The sequence below is a fragment of the Ambystoma mexicanum genome, chromosome 6p (assembly GCF_040938575.1).
Source record: "Ambystoma mexicanum isolate Mex_15411 chromosome 6p, UKY_AmexF1_1, whole genome shotgun sequence".
Taxonomy (NCBI): domain Eukaryota; kingdom Metazoa; phylum Chordata; class Amphibia; order Caudata; family Ambystomatidae; genus Ambystoma; species Ambystoma mexicanum.
This window is the reverse complement of record NC_090935.1, coordinates 539,480,706-539,500,067: the sequence shown is the minus strand read 5'-3', so window position 1 is coordinate 539,500,067 and position 19,362 is coordinate 539,480,706. Positions and strand designations below refer to the sequence as shown.

General features: G+C 43.2%; 1 protein-coding gene across 1 annotated transcript in view; it reads right to left on the bottom strand.

Moving 5' to 3' along the window:
* RGS7BP (regulator of G protein signaling 7 binding protein) overlaps positions 1 to 19,362 on the bottom strand; it is a 567,198-nt gene that overhangs the window by 507,876 nt on the left and 39,960 nt on the right. The window lies entirely within an intron of this gene.

Below are 19,362 nucleotides of genomic sequence, written 5' to 3'. Positions count from 1 at the left end.
CCGCCAGGTCAGACCAGGTGGGCTTAAAGGCATCCGCTCACAGAACCTGTAGTTTGGCGGTCTGGAAATAATGGTACCAGCAAGTTTACCGGTACCATTATTTCCAGACCGGCAAACTTATAATGAGGCCCAATAACTTGTTTTGGTCAAAGGGAACCAGATCTCAACACAGCGCCCACCCTTCTTCCCTCCTCCCCACAGGGAAACTAATGTAATATGAGTGTTAGCACTGAAAAAGATTTAACAGGAAGTATTATAAATTCCTTAATTTTGCTCCAGAGCTTTACAAATGTTTCGGTTTGCAATTTCGGACTAGTCCTCAAATACTCCTCCATTAAGAACAAAGCATTGAATTTTCAATTGTACTTCAAATATGTGGGTATTTCAGTATAAAAGTTTAATTAGAATTTGTAAGTCATACAATTTTCATTTGAAATAATGTAAAATACGCATAAATATAAACAATGTGGGGAAAAAACTACAGGCGTGAATATAGATGGGACTAGAAAATTACAGGAAGGGTGTGGCTAACACTAAGATGCTATATATATATCATTATCTTAAGATGCCTGTACATTGGGAACTGAGGATGTGTGCAGCCACCCTATTATGAGACCAGTTTACATTTAGCTCCTAGATGGCCTTTGAACTGCAACAAAAGGACAGATGTCATACGACGCGATCCTCCCGTCCAAACTTCAAAAATGTCTGCATATATGGTTGAACGATACAAACGTTTTAATATTAATGTGAGAATACAACTCTTTATCACAGAGATATTTGTCAAATATAAATATATGTGGTCATTCTTTTGTTCCTAAAACTCTCTTTGACTTTATGAAAAATAGGCTGAAGTGCACATTGGTGTTTTTCATCCTCTTCACTTTTCTCATAGTGGTATTTCATAAGTGTACAATAGTTACATACCAGACTTGGAATATTGATATCATATCCTTCTATTAGAAAATAATGTACGTGTTTATTCTAGTTTTTGATAATATGCTTTGTTCAAAATGATAAGTCTAATATTTTTATTAGGACTAAAATTTATATCGGAAGTGATCTTTAGAAATTATCATTATCATTGTTTAATTACATACTTTCTCGTTTTTTTAAAAGCTACTTTTTCAAAAACGTACTTGACAACACAATTCTCGCCCTCATAGAAAGAGGCAGAGATATAGAGTGAGATAGAGAGAGAAAGAGAGCACAGAGAAAAAGAGTGGAGAGGGAGAGAGAGAGAAGGAGTGCAAGATATATGCCTGATTCAGCTAGTAACATAACTCTTTAAGAGTTAACAATTAACAAATAGGAAGGACCTTGTTAATTATCCTTATGCAAGCAACTAAACAAGTGACACAATACAATAATTGATAACAGAGTAGAAAGGAAAATGCACAATACCATAACCTTTACAAATGTAAAGGTAAGTGTGAGGAACTAGGAATGATACACAGACACAGAGACTTATGATTTTGACCATAACCTTTTATTAACAAAAGAAAAGGGGGTTGGGAAATGCTTCTCTCATTCCATATTCTAAGAGGTCTTTCCCTACCTCAAACAAAACTATGGGTCAGTCAATCTCAGAATGTCCAAAGCAGAATATGCTCTGTCCAAAGTACTATTCTCGCCCTCACATTCTAAGAAACAACTAAGGTGAAAAAGGAAAATGTTGTTGTCTTTTAGTACTATGCAAAGTTCAAAAAGGAAATGCGAAAGTTCCAGAAGGATAGAGTTCCTTGTTCCAGAGGGTGGTTCCCTACCACTTGATTTCTCTTCACTCTGTTTTATATTAAAAATATCAGTTCCTTAAGTTTCTCTTGATCAACAACACAACTGGTATACAAAACAACTTGCTTGTCTGTTAGTCTGTATCTTGTTAGGATACCTGGTGTACTCTCCTGCCAGGTTTTCTCACCTCTTTAATATGTTTCCACAACATTTTGCTTGTCCTGATGTATTCTTATCAGGACTTCCTTGAGTACTGTATATTACACACTGTCCACCTTGATGATGCCTGGAATGCTTTCCTGCCAGGTCTTTCTCACATGAACATGCTTACATCTTGCATCTGCCTGGTATACTCTCCTGCCAGGGGTTTTCTTATTTTTATATGAACACTCTTGCAACTTCCATCTGCCTGGTATACTCTCCTGAATATAACAAACAAATTGATTAGGACAGCCTCAAATATATGATACAACAAACAAATATTCACAAACATGTTTTAATGTAACTGCCTCTTTTGGGACAATAACATTAAAATGCATTGAGTAATGTGTTTCAACAATGTATCAAAGGAAAGTGAACAAACATGAATAAACAAAACATCATATGGGGGCTTGGGCCAGAAAGCATGCCTTTGTGTGTTCGGTGGAAATCAGACCAGTAAATTTGTTAAAAAATACTGAAATGTACGTTCCAAATAATTAGTGATATCTGGGTCTGCTCTGCGGACCCATTTCCCTGTTCGCTCCGCGGACAGAAGTGTCATTGGATCGCGGTACGAAGTGGTGTCGGAGATGTTTGGATGCCCCCGATGGTTAGCTGGAGGGAAGCGTGCTGTGCATCAATATTTTTTGGGAAAGCCACCCTGGTGTATCCGAGGACAGTGCGGCGGCGGCAAGGTCGGCAGGGTCTACAAAATGTACCGTACGCATTGTGTCGGTGGCCATAAAGAAACGAATGGTTGGGGGAGTGAGAAGTGGTTCATGTGACATACTTAGGCTAGTATTTTCTGTGGTGATTGAGGCAGCTTTAGAAGCGGTCCCTTAGTTTCTGCCGCAACCTGTTTGCGGGGAACTGGTTTCATGGTGAGTGGTGGCAGCTCATTTGCAGATGAGGAGTACATTGTACATGAGATAGGTTGGGTGGGAGCGTGGGTGGCGGTGCGATGCGGATTGAAAGTGGTAGTTGGGCACATGGAGGCATGCATGGGTGAATGAAGGTGCAGTGGGTCTGTGGAAGGATTACACTATTGGGTGCATGGGCGAAGGCCATAGCCCGTAGGCTGTAGGGCATGCACTGAGGAGTGTAGGGCTGCATCATACACACCACAGGAAGGCATGTTTCAGTCTGCATCCGGTACAGGGTGGTGCTTGCAAAGTCCGCTGTGTGCCAATTGGTTGCAGTAGCGTTAGTGCTGCAAACTGATTGTGGGTATGTTGGCAGTGACACAGTACTTTGTGAATGGCTGTGGGTAGAGGTGGTGGAGGATGTGGTGTGTTTGTGCATTCTGGTAAGTGTGACCTATGTTCGTGATGGCATGTTGGGTAGGAGTGTTGGTGGCAGTGGTGTCTATGTGCATTGTCGCAGAAGCTGACATGGAGACATGCATGGTGGTATTACATTGGCGTGAGTGTGTTCAAGGCCTAGACTACTGGATGCATGGCCGAAATGTGCATGAGTTAGAGGGTGGTGACATGTAAGGAATGGGTGTGGAGCCCATTTCAGCCATTATAGGCCCCTGTTGCAAATAGATTTATGGGTAGGTTGGCAGTGTCACAATAGTTTGTGAATGATAGTGTACAGGGATGCAGGAGAGAGTGTCTTGTTTGTACATTATGGTAACTGTTAACTGTTACAATTTGTTACTGCATACCTCCATGGCGGTGCTCTGTGGTTGGAGTTGCTGCGATAAAAGTCACGCTATGTGGGCACGGGGTGCAATGCTTGTGCCAGTGGTGCATATGTGCATAGTGGTAGTTGGTGGTATGCTGACATGTATTGTTCAATTACGGTGGGGGGAATGTGTGCAAGGAGCAGACTCACTGGAGCAATGCAGGTTTGCCAGTGCATCCGGCACCGGGTGGTGATGTTTGGGAAATGTGTTTGAAGCGCATTGTCGATGTGCTACAGCAGACCTAGTTAGTTGCAAAGTGTGAATTGTGCATTCTATGGTTGTGGTGATAGTTGGAACATGCCACAGTATTTGGTGTGCGGCAGGAGATGGTGCAGTGAGAAGTTGGGTAGTGTGGCCACAGGGTGCAGTGCGTACATAATGTGACTATGGAAGTGGGTATGGTTGAAGGGCAGCTCATATGTGGTTGGTTACTCTGCTGTGTGCACATTTATTGAGGTAGGCCCAATGTTGTGAAGGTGGTGTGCATAGGTTGGCAGTGACACAATAGCATGTGATCGGTAGTGCGTAGGGGGGTGCAGGCTGCACTATGGTTGTGGCTTCTGCTAAGTGTAACACGTTTTCGTGCATGGGTGTTTTATGGTTTGAGGGAGATGGGTAGAACTGGTGCTACGCGTATGTAACGTTTGTGCTTAATGTTGGGTCCCCACATGGTCGCTTGCTTGGAGGTGCAGTGTTGCGGTGGGTGTGGAAAGGGTTGCAATGTTGTCTGCATACCTAAAGGTGTGCTGGGGGTGTATTAGGATGTTTGTGGATGCTGCAATACTGCCTTCTTTAGCAGACATTTCTGGTGGAGGGGCTTTGCAAATAAATGGAACGTGTACTGATAGTGTTGAACGGTAAAAAAGGAGTGGTGTACAGAAATGACAGTATGCAATGCAGAGGTTTTGTATGCAATTGGTGCATGCGTGTTTTGAAATGTGACAGCACCCAATTTGGGGAGTGCTGCAAAAAGTGACTGTGCAAAGGGAAGAAGTATTGGCACAGCTTTATTGGGCTGTGGCCCTCACTGTAGATGGGAAAGCGCAAGTGCACATCCTCCCATTATGAGCAGGGTGGAAATGGAAATGGAATTGTGGAAAAAAGACAATTAGGATTTTAGGTCGTGTTTCATCGAATGGGGCATTACCATTTCGGCACAATACTGTGTCATGAGACTCGTCGACATGGAGAGACGCACCGTGCTTATCGTCAGTGATATCTTTGTGCGCCATCTGCACAGGTGTAGCGTGCAAAGAGGCATTGCTGGTAATTTCGGGTTGGAAGGAGTGGATGCTTTCTGGGTCTGTCAGGGTGACTACAGTTTCAGCGGGATGGTTCGCTTTGCAGATATGTGGCGCCCATCACGAACGTGGAGAGATGCACTGTGCTTATCGTTGGTGATATCCTTGCGCGCCATCTGCACAGGTGTAGCGTGCAAAGAGGCGTTGCTGGTAAATTCGGGTTAGAAGGAGTGGACGCTTTCTGGGTCTGTCAGGGTGACTACAGTTTCAGCGGGATGGTTCGCCTTTGCAGATATGTGGCCTCCATCACGAATGTGGACTGTGTCGTGGTGCACTATTTAAGTGCACGTTTGGGTTACATGTTGTGTGGACAATTAATCCGTCTACTAATGAGGTTGCTGACCACAGTGATGTATATTTCCCCTACTGCCAAGGTGGTTTACTCATGCATTACACCAATAGCAGTGTGGGTCCATGACAGTGTAATTTGTCCCCAGCCAGTGGTCGGAAGGTGTGTTATAAACACATTTAGCGTCGGTTTATGCAGACTGCTGGCATGTTTTCCATCCACTATGAGATCATGAGGTCACAAAATATGCAGTGGTTCCGTAGAAATGGCATTTATTTGAGAGCCATTGGAAATGCCGTTTTCTTTCGTACTGTGCAAGAAGCATTGACCAGAATGTTGTAAAAATGTGAGGACAGGCAAATAGAAACGCATACAAAGAGAAAATACAGACAAAAAAAAGTTCACACATATGCGCTGGAAGACTAACTCCCCTGCCTACTTTCATATTGCTTAACATTCATCCACCCCTTCACTATCACGAAAAGGTAGTGGATTACGCGATACTTTCAGGATAGCACATGCCGCAGCCTGGGTGGCCATGTAGATGTATGCGGATGGAGAAATCAAGCATACTTGGATTGAAGTTTGTGTGGATGTGCTTTGGAATGGCACAACATTTGTACTGTGAATGTGTAATGGTACATTTCAAGTGTTGCACAGCAGTGACAGTGTTCGATGATGGCGCCTTTAATGCGATTGGTGGATGCGTGTGTGCCTGTTTACCAGTAACCTAATGAGGTAAAGCTGCAGAGAAGATAGTGCAAAGGGAAGGAGGACTATTCCAGTTTTACAGGGGTGCGGGCAACGTGCTACTTTGGGAGGTGCACGTGGCAAATCTGCACCTTTGCACCACCTTGCCCAATTGCCATGGCAGTGTGGGGATTAGCCAATCAAGAAGAGTGGGTGTGGTTAACAGGAAGTGGAGGTGAAACTGTTGCACATTATACTCTGCGTACTGAGAGCGGCTGACATGGCGAAACGTATTGTGTTGCTTGTAAGTGCTCCCTTTGCAATAGATGTGCACAACTGTGCTCTGCAAAGAAACTTTGACAGCAATTTTGGTTTGGAAGAAGTGGACGTATTGTGGAACGCTGTGTATGAGTGCCATTTCGTCGATATGCATGCACTTTGCAAAGACCTTGCCACGTTTCCAGTAGTAGAATATCATCTACTAATGCACTACAAATACACAATGAATATGTTACTGAACAAGTTCAGCTCCCCTAAATTGGAGCGAAATGGCACTTCAGATAGTATAAAAAGGAGTAAAAAGACAAGGTTATAAAAATTAACAGCACAAATACTTGCATACACAGGGCAAATTGTTTCAGTGAACTACAACCAGCAATTCAGTTCCTAGGCCTGGGCCAAAGCAATGGTTCAGAGTCTTTGTATTGAATGCAGAGTTCTGGTAGTAAACGGTTAAGTCTTTGCCACGGATCTTAGAAGAATTTGGTCAGACGAAAAGTTAGACGAATGTTTAGGGAAGGACAAGCCTTCGAAGTCGGGAAGGTTTCACAAACTTTTGCCGTGGCCGAAAAGATTTCTGGAGCGCGTTTGCACAGTACCTTAGTGTTGAAGAAAAGCTGTAGCTGAGGCAGTTGTTCCTGACAGTCGAGCAGATCTCGATGTTCCGGAGCTTCAGTCGTGGGGACAAGAAGGAGGACGTTGGGAGGTTTCTGCACTGCCCAGGGATGAGGTCACAAGCTTGGCAAAACATCGGTTTAAGGTGTGAGTGTCTTAAATTAAAGTCCACCAGCTGGTTTCCTTCCCCCTGGCTATCCGGTTTTCAACCAGGATGGGGACGGTGTCCAGGTGGCTTGCGAGTTGGTTGTTCCCACCAAACTCAAGGTAAGAAGTTAACCTTGAAGGGCTTCTCTGTCGATGGAGTTTCAGGCAATTTGGACCTGCAGCAGGGCTTCGCCGGTCATCCAGGAGTTTCAGCAGTCCTCTTCCTTCAGCTCGTCTTCGGTTCTTTCGTTCCAGTGGTCGACTCTGCTTTCCAAGTCTCAGAGACCTGCTTTTAAACAGTTTTCCCCCATTCATTCAAGCCTAGCTGTCACTCACACAGCAGGGTGGCTGTCCTTGCCGGACAGCCAACCGGCCAATCACGCCAGAGTGCATTCAGGTCTCCTAGGAGACTGAGCACAGGGAGTTTCGGCACCTCCATCACATCCTGTCCATCCCAGACACTCAGGCGCCAGAGGAGGGCTTCGGCATTGAAGCCTACCAAAGGCCAATGAACAAAGGGACCAAATCTGGTTTGGCGCGCAGAGACAAACACAAGAAGTACCTTTCCTAAAAGAAATGGCGAAAAAAGATGACTGGAGTCTGTTTGGGCGCCATATTGAAAAACATGGCTGAACCGATTTTCAGCTACCGTTGTTCGCGGTCGGGAAAAATCATGGTAGTTTGATCTAAACCACTGCCACCAGCCATTTAAAGTAGGAAAGGGTAGCATTTGACTGTTACATGAGTGTTTAGACTCAGGGGAAGCCAGGCAACCCCTCCAGCACTCTATAGTAAGATAGTGTGTTCTCAGTCTGTAAATTTAAAAAGACTAGTAAAGTCAATTTAACTTGACATGCTCTGGGAGACAGTAGTCAATCCCAGAGAAGGTATTTAAACCTTGGGGAGTCTGAAAGACACCCCTGTGCCACTGCACTTAGGGTTCTGTGTGACACACAGAAAAAGGTGATGCCTATGGAGTTGTTTTAAAACTCCATAACCAAAGAACACAAAAGTAAAACACACACACAATACATGGAAGAGTATTATATAATTATATATATTATATATATATAATTAATTATATTATATAATACTCCTCCCAGGTAAAACATAAAATCCCTGAAATCCAGCAAAGTTGCTGGGGGTCTCAAAAGGTAAGGGAAATTAGCACATTCTTGAGAATTCTCCCTAATACTCGGGCCCAGCCCTTGAACTTGGGGACTCGAACGTGCCACATTCAACACTCCTCACCATGTTGGACTATGGAAATGGGACTGTAGCGATTGCTCTATCATGTGCTGCTCAGCGTGTGCGTCAGAGGAACGGACGCCAATAGGAAGAAGGACTCCTCCGGCTTTACTGGGGCGCGGCCCAGGCAGTACTTGGAGAATGGCACGTGCCACATTCTGTGTTTGTGAGCATGCTGGCCAATAGAAATGGGACTATGCCCTTTGGCCAATGAGGTGGTCAGGGTGTACGTTACAGAAAAGTGCACCAATAGGGAGAAGAAGTCCTCCTGCTTCACCGGGGCACCTCCCTCGCTGTGATTGGAGAAAGGCACGTACCACATTTTGCCCTTCTCACCATGTTGGCCAATGGAAATGGGACTATGAACTTTGGCCAATCAGGTGCTCTGGGTGTGCGTCACAGGTAAGGGAGGCATTTACTTTTCCAGAACTTTGTGTACTGCGGCTGGCAAACATGGCAAGGCACACAGTTTTCGTTGTGGTTGATTACTTTGTGGAAGATCTGTGCGTGTATGCCCTCCAAGAAGACTTGTCTAGCAATTTAGGTTTGGAGGGAGTGGATGTTTTGTGGAGTGGTATGGAATCATGCTATGTCGGCGGACTGCTTCTAGAAAGTCGACACGTGGCCTCTTCGGCAACTGTACATGTTGATATTGTGCACTTTGGAGGCTTATTTTTTGGTTGCATGCCTTGTTCTCATGTGTTCAGTCAACTGGAGGTTTTGATGAAAGCAGTGCAGTGTATTTGTCCTACTGCTAAGGTGCTTTTCTCATGTATACTGCCGAGAATCGCCTGGGATTATTCCAATGCTTCCTGTCCACAGCCAGAGGTCAGAAGGGGTCTCATCAATAGAAGCATGTGTGACTTCTTGAGTGCTGCTGGGATGTTCTCCTGTGAGAATGAAAACATTGGTTCACAATACATACACCTTTTCAAGGGAAATGGCATGTTTTTGTCAGCCAGTGGCAATTAAATGTTTGTGCACAATCTACAGACTGCACTGAAGACCCTACTGTAAGATTGTGAGCTGCAGTTCAAAACACACATTCACGTATGAAAAGCGCAAAAAAAGTGTTTCTAGGGAAGCACCTTTAAAAAAATAAAAAAATTAAAAAAACACTAAAAAACAAAGGTTCTTTTAGGAGCCACCACACCCAATGACGTGCGCTACCCTGTGTCAAGGATTTCAATCAGGATAAGTTGGACCATCTGGGTGTCACCTACACTAACTATGCAGATGACACCCTAACACTCTCCGGTAACTACAATTCGGATTTTAACCGGATCAATGAAGTCTTCTCCATCATTCAGGCATGGATGGCCACTCATGGCCTCTGCCTGAATGATGACAAGACTGAACTGCTTCTGGTTGGATCCCCTAACACCATCCTAAAGCTCAGCCCCAGCTATACTAGCTTTATCATTGATGGTAACACTATTCCCATCGCGAAAAGTGTCAAAACCCTAGGCTTCTATCTAGACACCAACACCAACCTCGCCAAACAAATCAACATGACCGCTTCAGCCACTGCCTACACAGGTAAGCTGATCAGAGCCTGTAGACCGTTGCTATCCACTAACAGTTGCCTTACATTAGCCAGAGCACTTATACAGTCTAAATTGGACTACTGCAATGGCTTATATGTAGGCACACATCAATCTGTTATCAACAAACTATAGGTCCTCCAAAACAACGCACTCCGAGCTGCTCTGAATATTCCCAGGAGAGATCATATCTCTGCAATCAGAATATCATGCAAATGGCTCTCTATCCAACAAAAAATAGATCTAAAAACTATCTGCCTTACCTACAAAGCCATGAATCACCTTGCCCCGCCTTATCTAACTAACAAATTCACACTGAAACCTGCTACCAGAATCACCAGATCCACCAACACACTATGCCTGTTGGTGCCTAAACACAACCTAAAAAGAGCTGGGGGATCCAGCTTCCCGGTTCTAGCCGCCCAACTCTGGAATACTCTCCCACTGAACATCAAATCCATCGCCACCTTTCAACCTTTCAGAACTCAGGTCATCACCTGGCTACTAAACAAATACTAACACCTCCCAGCCCTGGGACACCCCACACACCCTCCAGCATCCACCCACCACCACCTTGTACATAGCACACTTAAGCAAAAAGCTTACAGCGATATTAGCTTCCATAGCCCTATAACTCTGTGTAACTACAAAATGCTTACCTTACATTTTGTCTCTTTGCCATCTGCATTAACTGTACTGCTGCAACTGTATAAATCTTGTACATATATTCTAATGTATTTACCCTGCCTGTAACCATATCCTTGAGCGCCCATATACCGCTGGGTCTGGAGCGCTATACAAATAAATAAAACAAACAAACAAAACAAACACCTTGGTCTCGGCCTAGTAGGGAGCGCACGACTGAAATGCTTATCTTTCTATGTTATAGATTCAATATTGAGATTGTACACCACTCATATCACACCCCCTTTTTAAATACCCCAGTTCACAACGGACCATGAACCAGGCTGGTTGGTAAAATACAATATTTATTTATTTATTTTAAAATTTAAAAGAAATCATACACTTTTTAATATGGGGCAGCAATCACCAATGGCGTGATAATTACAATGAGAATGTGAGCAATGCACTGGGTTTAACCTTCTAGTGCAACATATACACAGCACAGCGGAATAGGAGCACTATTTGGTTTAAGAGAAATTGCACCCAAGTTAGAATTTCCCCCTGCAATGGTCCCTCAACCCACAAATAATACATTCTGAGTGGATAAAAAGAAGCAGCAGGTAAGCAGGAATAAGAAACAGGAAACGGAATACAAATCTGACCTTCCCTCCCCAAATAAGAGAGAAAAATGGATTTTAAACCCCTTGCAATGTTACAAAATGACACTCGGAAATGGACAAATAAATAATGAATGTGTGTTAAAAACCTTGAAGCAAATATAATTCCTCATTAAAGCAACAATGCAAAGACACTAATAATCACAAAGAATGGATTACCAAAAGCATACAGTTCAAAAATGAGAGGAAAGTTTAAAACAGATTGCAGCAAAATGACACATTGGAAACTTTGCATTTTTTCTGATTCCCGCCTGAAATTACCCAAACAGTTTTTAATATAAACGGGTGAAAAACACTGATTAGGAGTGTGGTTATTTGGTTGCGGTATAGAGGTATATCCCAGAGATATTCTAGAAGTGAAATTAAGTCTCTATCTGGTAAATTGGAGGAGTTATACAAGATATAAAAAGGTGCGCTTTGAGTAAAATGTAGCCGTGGAATGGGAAAGGAAATCACTTGTGACAAGAACAGTTTTACTTTACACTAGAGTATTCAGGCTAGGCCACCAATGATGGACACAGTAAGAGCCAGGGTTGATTCGCACCTTCAACCCCGTCACTCCAGCACCCAATCCTGTTGGAAACCAGTCCCATCACTCGAAATATGACTAATGGCTTAGGATTTACACAAGACAAAATTACTAAAGAGATGGCGGTAGCACTAGAAATCAAGGGCAGGGTTGCATGGATAATGCTGACAGTTTTACAAGTTATCAGTATAAGGAAAGGATAGCTTATAGAGTGGGATAAGGACAAAGGCAAGCCAAGGTATACTATGGGTTTCTATGGGGTGGCGATTATACTCACAGTCCACTTTTTAGTTTTGGGATTTTTGGACCGTCAAAGGTTCTGGTCACTACACGGCAGCGAGCCTGGCAAACAGCTGGGCAGTTCTGGTCACCGGATGGCACTTCTGGACTGGCAATTCTGATCACTGGATACTAAAGGTCAGCTGGATGGCAGGAAGCAGCGAGCATGCAGTTAGGGGTATCAGGATGCTTCCCATAAACACCACAGCTTTCCCCTTTGGTTATTTGGGAATTTTAGTGGGATTACAGAATTGAGGCCTTGCTGGGAATAGGATCAGCACTGCTTGGGTTTTGGAGTGGGCCCTGGAGTATGGTCAGCAATGCTTTGGCCTTGTAGTTGGGATCTGGAATCTGGATGGATGGAACAGGAACGCAGTGCAGGAACGTCATGTAGAGTGTGTGTCTTGAGTCTTGTCAGGGACTCTTATTTATAATGTATAGTGACATCATAGACTATATTGCTGGGCCGGTTTAGCTAAACCCACCTCTAAAAAACTGGATTCGACAATCAATGTTGGTTGCCTCCCCTGGGATGTGACTCAGTTCAGGAGGTTGCATTTTATGATGTAAAATGACTTCCCACAGACATTTTCTTGCCAAAAATCTGTCATACCAGAAATTACACATTTGTACAGTTGTGCCACCTTAATAACTGACATAATCAGGTTACATATTTTATGTAGAGCACAGCCATCCAATCCTGCAATCTCTGAGACATTGTTTTGTCCTTTTATACTTTTTTGGTCATTTTCACTGTGAAATATTCGGCCTAAAATTCCATAACTTTATACATGGGTATGGATGATCATAAGGGATTTATGTACAATACTTTGTATTTGCAATATGGATGCAGTATTGCAGTAGTCCAATACTTTGCCATTTCTGTCCCCAAAGTGTCAGTGAATTCTACCATGTCTTCAATTAAAGCCCATAAAATTATATTGAAACTATAACATTTTCACATTTTTACAAATTCTTGCTTGCTTTATAAAATAGTCTTTGAAAGCAAATGGCAGTCTGTCTGTCATCGGACCATTTTTTTTCTTTTTCAGCTGCCACCAACTGTCACTTCAGCCCTGTGTGGGGTAGGGGTTCCCAGTTTGATTTAAGGTTTTATGGCCCCCTTCAGTTCACAGGTTAGTGTTCCAGGACTTCTATTGTCTCAGCCTGGAGCACAGACAAATGTCTGACGAGCGTGTGAACTTTCTTTGTCCTGGTCCATTCAAAGTTTTTCAAGCTAGCAATTATCACTTTTGTATCCTGGAAGTTTATGGTGTGGTTCCCTTCTTAGTGGGAAGCTTTAACTCTGCCAACCAGAATAACCTGTTTTTGACAGCTTGCAAATCCAGCCAAGGCAGTTTAAAACCTTCATTTTCTGATATTTGGTCCTGGAATAAAATAGCCCATGTATGTAGTTTCACCAGCAACAAAACCCCTGCACATTGCTAAATAGGCAGGCTTTCATTCAAGAGTTTACTTTTTATATGGGCATTGTTCTCCTTTAGTTTGGCAAAAACCCATCTTTACACATGTGTTGAAAACTGCTAGCATTTCCTTTCAAATTTGATTTTTCCATCTGACTTCCCAATTTTGCTTCGCAGCCATAGTTATTTTCTTCTAGGCAGTAGTTTATCTGAAGCACAGATGCATTGAAACTGACATGGCTCAGATAGCTGGAGTCTCTTTTCAATTACTGAGCTTTGATACATTTTTAAAGAAATGAACACGTTTTCCCATGCAAGTAAAAGGGAAATTCCTTGTGGATTTCTCTCAGAGTTGGTTTGACAGGGCCCGTCATTCAGAAATAATGCCTGGTTTTGCTGAGGCACAATAAGATACTGGGCATGGCAGGGCCTTTTTAATCACAGTGATTTGAGGAAGAACAGATGGAAATAGCGTTAGCAGCATTATTTTAAAGGTGAAACATTTCCTTTATAATGGAGATCTTGGGCTTTCAGCAAAGCAGTGCTGCCTTCTCACTCCATTTCTTTTGTGCAGGTAAGAACACACTGGCACGCTCCCTTAGTGTGTCCCCTTGTTCCATCCTGCCCCTGTGTGCTGGGCAAGAAGGTGCAGCCATCTTTTGCTTGCTGCAAAAATGCAGTTTTGAGGCCATAGCGCTCACAGGAGCGAGCACAGCCATTTTGCTGTTTCTGCGCACATGCAGCTTCCTGAATTGGGGAAATACTGTTGAGTGGGTCAATATATCCCACACCTGGTACAAAGTTATCCCCCCACTCCCACGCAAGTGCAGCAAGACAAGGACTTGAGCATGTGAAGATAGACTTGCTACAAGCACATACCACCAAGATATCTGACCTGTAGTTAAACATCAGATGTGTAAATATTGTTTGCGAGCGACTAGCCATGTTTACGCTTATGACAGTAGGTGCTGCAGAAATCTAATGATGGAGTATTTTAGCTAGGCTAATAGCTCATGGTGGTATCATGTTCTCTGTTGAGTCTGTCCTTAGTTTGGGAGTGGGTGGCAGTAGTGTTTGCATGCAGGGATGGACTCCTAAACCAGTAGGACAACAGTCCTGGTAGCTGTGATGATGCAGAGAACACCCATCAGGCCATGCAAACACCCAGGAGGTGTTTTTTTATATTAGCCATTTGTTGCACTTTTCTTCAATTTGTTCCTACGAGTTAGGGCAAGCCTCTTCTTCTGTCCCCTCGCCTTAGATAAGCGGTGCACCACCGCAAACTAGGGGTAGCCACTCTACAAGGGCTTAGAAAGATTGGTTGTAGGGAAAGTTTAGCTGTATTCATTAACAGAATATAAATAACTACAACTAAATACTTAATCTGTTGTCACAGTGTGTTAACGTATAAGGGTTATTTACAGGTTAGCTACCCAGCCCAAGCCCCTAAATGTGTTTTCTCTCAGAGACTAGAGTAAGGGTGGGATAGACCATGAAGGGATTTGAATATAAGAACAAACAATTACCAAAGGGATCAGTGTCGTATGATGAGCACTCCCGCGTTAAGATGGTTGGAGAGTGAGGAGTGTGGGAGGTTGTAGAGTGAGTGAGTTGCAAAGTTCTGTACTTATTTTTTTTTAGAACAATAGAGAAGAAAGCCTAAAGGGGGCTAAAAGCTGTTTTCAAGGCAGTAAGCCCTGGACGAGAGATGAAAGGTGGGTGGTAGTGGGGGGCAGGGGGTCGTTGAAGGATTATATTAGCCATTTGTTGCACTTTTCTTCAATTTGTTCCTACGAGTTAGGGCAAGGCTCTTCTTCTGTCCCCTCACCTTAGATAAGCGGTGCACCACCACAAACTAGGGGTAGCCACTCGACGAGGGCTTAGAAAGATTGGTTGTAGGGAAAGATTAGCTGTATTCATTAACAGAATATAAATAACTACAACTAAATACTTAATCTGTCTTCACAGTGTGTTAACGTATAAGGGTTATTTACATGTTAGCTACCAGTCCAAGTCCCTAAATGTTTTTTCTTTCGGAGACTAGAGTAAGGGTGGGATAGACCATGAAGGGATTTGAATATAAGAACAAACAAATACCAAAGGGATCAATGTCGTATGATGAGCACTCCCGCGTTAAGATGGTTGTAGAGTGAGGAGTGTGGGAGGTTGTAGAGTGAGTGAGTTGCAAAGTTCTGTACTTATTTGTTGAGAAGAATAGAGAAGAAAGCCTAAAAGGGGGCAAAAGCTGTAGTCAAGGTAGTGAGCCCTGGAGGAGAGATGAAAGGTGGGTGGTAGTGGGGGGTAGGGGACGTTGAAGGATGGTGTAGATCATTGTGGAGTTACATCTACTGCTACAAAGCTAGGCATATCAAGAGACCACTAGTTTTTTCCACAGCTGAATCTTAGAGTCAAAGAGCTTGAAAGTCTGATGCCAGCCACTAGTGCCCTTTATATTGAAGACCTTGTGTATTTCTTAGGTCCACTGACTGATTAGCTAGCAGTGCTAACGCAAAAGTAAGCATTGTTTAACTATATGTGTACACTATTTAAACACATTAATGTATAAACATGTGCACAGTGAGTGACAAGAGTTTTCTATAACTGTCTATTTGCAGCGATCTACCACTAAATCTTGTGCACACATATTCATAACTCCTCATAGCTCTGAGGTATTGAATGATGTTGTTTTCCTGTACGTCTCAAAAGTACTTTGCATTAACCCTGTTGGAAAATTACTTAAAAGACTTGAAACACGTTTTGCAACAGAATAAAAATGGGGACTTGCAGTAGGGAAAACACTTAAAATTCCACGTTTAAAATTAGGAGCCCAGGCCTGATTGTGACTGTGAGGCTGCTTGCGACATGTCACAATGACCTTGTAGGACTTAGCCAGTAAAACGTCCATAAACTTTCCTTTAAATGTATCAGAAGAGCTCAACAGGGGTACAGAATTAATTGAGAATGACAGCATCATTCATTTTCTGCCCAAATAAATCCAATCTCAGTACCGTCTTCAACAAAATAGCCCACCTCTTCTCAAACTAAAGAAAGCAATACTCTTGTTGGGATGCACATTCAAGTTGCCACCCCTCCCAAATGATTTAGATTGCAGAAAATATATTAAATCATGGAGAATGCGTAAAGGGTGGTTTAAGGGGCAGAGTGAAACTTTATGGGTGGAAGCAACTGGCCGGAGTGGGAAGTAATATGGGGGGAACTAACCATTTTCTCTGCGATAGTGTCATATTGAATACATAGCATGTGTGCGACGGTTATACCATGAGCTAATACTTCATTTAAGGTTATAACATGAACTAATACTGCATTTAAGAGTAGGCCCAAATCCTCACAGGCTGTGTTGGAGACACAGAACAATGAGTCCTCATCCCCTGCTTGATTATCACATTCCGATTCTCAGGCACGGCAAGGAACACACACGTACATCCCCATATAAATGTATCTAGTTAGGCTTTAGAACAATTAGGTAGGAATGCACTCAGCCAAATAAGTGAAGGGCTGCAGCCCAGTTCGAAGGCCATATTCATGGGAGCTGGGGCAGATGTCTTGGGTTGCAAAAACATGACCTAAGATGTAGGATACTAGCGCTCCCAGAATGATGGTCAGTCTATTTGAACTACCAGAGGTGCAGGAATATGAGTCTTAAATCCTTTGTGAATTTGATTGATTAGTGGGACACCAGCGCTATGGGAGGGGGAACTGATACAGGATGGAGCAGAGAACAACACAAGCCATGATTTGTACCAGAGAGAGGCAATGGTGATGCCCATACAGCGGGGAGGCATGATGGGGATGCCTGCATATCTGGGATGAGAAAAGAGTTGCTTTGTTTGAAAGGACTAGGCTGACCTTGAAGTTATCTGCCGAGTTCATGTTGATGACCAGGTGCACATCACGTGATTGGGAGTAAAGACAGGGTGGTGTCTATCAAGTTTAACCAATTACTTTGCAGCGCTTCAAGGTGAAAGAGGCCGTTACCCATGTGTGGTGAATATGGAGTAAAAGATGACAAGGTCAATCAGTGGAGGGGCTATATGTAATTATTATTAGCATATACATAGGCGGCTGCCAATCAGGGTGGGGGGATGAATACTGTATTTTGAGTGTCATGAATGACTATTTGCACGTTTATAAGACAGACTCCATTTTAAGAATGAGGGAGAGCTCTATGACAGCAGATTTATAATACCCTGTCACCCTTTCCTTTTTGTATGCAAACTAAAGCTCTTGTTCTTCTGGAAAAAGGGTGCACCTAGCCTTTTTCCCTAGCGTGTTGCTTTTCTTTGGTTCGGTTGCTGTGGAGTTACCCTACACTCTTCATTTGGCTTCAATATATTCCTCGACCAAGCCTGACACAGACCAATCCTAATGAGGAGCTGTGGCCCACTACTGACATGGGCTGGACACGTATCAGGTAGCGGTTAGCTCAGCATTGACTGGAGTATGTTCACGACACACAGTACACTGCTTGCATTTCTCAGCTCCACAAGTCGAAGTCCTTTGAGCTGCCCGTATTTTATCTTAGATTTTTGGACATCACACACTATGCTGAACCCAAGCAATGAGCAGTCCAAATATGTACTGGCATTGAAGCGCGTTTCCTTCTCCAGGCCCCGCAATGCACATGCAAGTCCATTGACCTTACACTAAAGTGCGCCTGTGTGAAGCTCCCTTGACCTTACTCACCCTACTGCTGCTGTCCAGGACAAACAGAAAGTAAACTCTTTTTGAAACACAAAGGCAGGGTCTACGTGCATCAATATGCAGTTTGCTAATTGTAGTACAGGAGCACATGCAAGATTCTCTTCTGCTGGCTAACTCATGCATCTGATACTGATTACATTTTCTAAAGCTGTGCTTTTAGCAATATCTGACGATGCTCTTCTGCTTGACATCATACAACAGGAGTCTAGGAAGGGGGTGCTTCTGGAGGATTCAAGGGAGCAAGAGGGGTTGGTCTTTCTTTGCTCTGCCACTTTCTAGTGAACATACTTTCTTCTTCTCAGCATCAAGCACCCCCCAACCCCCACCCCAAGGTAAGTCAACTTCGGTGTGGTGTTCTCATGTTGACAAACAAGGCTTCCACCTGATTCTTGTTAAACTGCATCACCACCTACAGGACATAATACATAATAGTACTTCAAAAGAAACTACTGTGTGTTGCCTGCATAAATGATACACAAGAAAAAATAATTGACGCGCATTTACATGATTTCATTGCATAAACATGACCTTATCTGGAGGGTTGGCTCCCTTTCTTTAAGTGGATTAGAGTCTATTCCTACACGGCAAGGGTGGCAGTTGGGAAAATACAACTTCTCTCATTGGTGACCACTGTGGATGTTGAATCATGGCCCTGGTACATAGTATCTTGGCAAGAGGGTGCTTGTGATCTAAATGGATCTAAATGGAAGTTGGGAATGTGGCATTGACTGTCTTTCAAGATTCTTATCTAAACCACCTTAGTGTCCCTTTAGGCACCCCAAAAATGGGCTTTCAGCTGAGAGCTATGCCCAAGCTATAGCTTCGCATCAACAGCCATTAATTCCCAGTTATTCAGAATGGGACTATAGTTAACCTTATTAAACCTACTGATGCAACTGTTACTTTGCCTGAGCTAACACACATTTCTGATCTAATGCACTATTGTCTCCCTGAATTACACAAGGGGAATGGGAAATGCAGCATAATAGATCAGTTGCCACAGCCATGGTGAACGTAACACCTCAGAGATAAAACAAATAATGACAGTAACATAACGATAGCCATATCTGTGGGTTTCCTCTTGGTGGCTGTACAGAGCAGATGTTGTTCAGAAGAGCCGGATTTTGAGTTAAGAATGGATTTCAATGACACAGTTGAATTGTTTTCTTTTCTGTTAACTACTTTGAGTTTCAGGAACAACACAGAAATAACAAAGGTTTGTTCTAGTATGCCAGTACAATATACATGAGGAGAATAGGCCATGTTCCATGATCAAATACATGGTCTCACATGCCTTTAAAACATTCATGTTTTTTTTTTTATCTCATTAAGATTGCTTCATAGTCTCAGTGGAACAATAGTGCCAGTC